This window comes from Myotis lucifugus, unplaced genomic scaffold (genome assembly GCF_000147115.1).
Source record: "Myotis lucifugus unplaced genomic scaffold, Myoluc2.0 scaffold_0, whole genome shotgun sequence".
NCBI classification, from domain to species: Eukaryota; Metazoa; Chordata; class Mammalia; order Chiroptera; family Vespertilionidae; genus Myotis; species Myotis lucifugus.
The window spans coordinates 40,673,470-40,675,259 of NW_005871048.1; positions in this window are offsets into that span (position 1 = coordinate 40,673,470).

Genomic DNA, 1,790 nt, shown 5'->3' on the forward strand with positions numbered 1-1,790 from the left:
CCGATTGGCCGAGGGGCGGGGCCGCGGCGGAACTTTCGGCGGCGGTCGCCTAGGCAACGGCGGCGGGGCGGGGAACGCGCCGGCTGCGCGCGACGTGCACCTGGTGTGCGCGCTGCGATTCTGACCGCGCCGCCGCCTCCGGCTTCGGCCCCGCGGACCCTGCTGTGCTCCGAGAGCCGCGACCTAAAGGCCCGGTGAGCGTGGTGGACGAGGGCTGCCCGGGGCCCTCCTCGCGCCCTGACGCTCGTCCTCCCTCACTGGTGCCCCCGCACAACCTCCAGCGTGACGGCTGCCCCGGGAGCCTAGTCACGCGGCACACGGCGTGGGCGCGCAGCCCCAGCCCCAGCCTCGGGTGACGAGCAGAACCGGCCTCCGCGTGGGCGCCCTGCCCGCTAACACTGCATGCGGGCTTTGCGTGCGCTGTAGCCAGCACCCCCCTGCTGTGTGAGTGACACGGGAGGATTCCAAAAGCAAGTTTTACGGCTCCAGGTGTGTATTCATATAAAACCGTAGTTTCTTGCTCTTAGAAATAACAAGCCCCTTTCCCCGTAACCAATCACCATGAGAAATGAAAATGTCTCCAGAAAATAATTCAAAAAGGGAGAGGTAGACTTTTTATAATCATAATAATGGAAATGAATAAATATCAGTTTCCTCCCTCCCCCCACGTTACTCATAGATAAATTTATTATATATGAACATTTTAAATTTGCATAGATAATAATTATTTCCTAAGGTGATGATGCCTGTGGTAATTTTCTTCCCAGCAGTTTTGACTGTCCTACTTGCAAGTGCTGTATATATGTTATGAAACTGTGTAGCTGTTGTTGCCTTCCAAGCATATTTTAGATAAAATTATAGTACCTGTTAGGTCCAAGAGAGCCCAGGATCGGATACATGCAGACCTGTGATGAGATAATGGACTCTCCCTGGCATTTCTAACAGATCAGCTGCCCCACACAGATACTGACTCCTTCCTGAATACCCCTGCTGACCCCCTGCAGCTGAAACTTCCTCAGCTGAATACCTCAGCTCATGTCCCCAACCCTCACCCAACCGCAGTATTAAAAAAGCGCCCCCCTCCCTGTTGGTGTGAATCCACGTGCCCTGTCCTTGGGGGTATGTGGGTCTCCTGGGGACGCAGAATAAACTTTCCTTCCTTCCTTCCTTTTCTGATCAACTCTCTTTATTTCCTTCGCCGCCTCCTGAGCCACCTAACCTAACAGTACCAATACTAGAAACTTTTAAAAAAAATTTATACTGAGATAGCCTATTTGTTAATAAAGTTGTTAATTTTCATTTGCAACAGCAGTTATTTTAAAATACAATTAATTTAGGGCTCACATCCGAGTCATGGCACCTTGAATATAAAGATTTAAAAAAAGGTAATTTATTTAATGTAAAATTTAAGTATAAAAGGATCATTTTTATCATAAGGAAACTGAACATAGCAAGAAAAAGTATTTCAAATAACTAAAATACTCATGAATTCAACATTTTCTAATGTTAATTTGATAGCAGGTAGATACAGTAGTGTATGGCAAAAAGAGCCCTCCACACCCCCTAATAGGAATAGATTACTAAGAAAAATAACAATATAAACCTTCCTAAACTGTAGGTTAGTATAACTGCAGGGAATTTATATCTATCCGGATAACAACTGTATTTATTTCTACATTTGAAAAGTTCCATCTTGGAATAGGGAGCCTTGATCTATATAAATCAGGGGAGGTATGGTGTCTGCATTCTACTTTGCTAAAGAAAAATAATAGGAATACTTTCCAAATGTA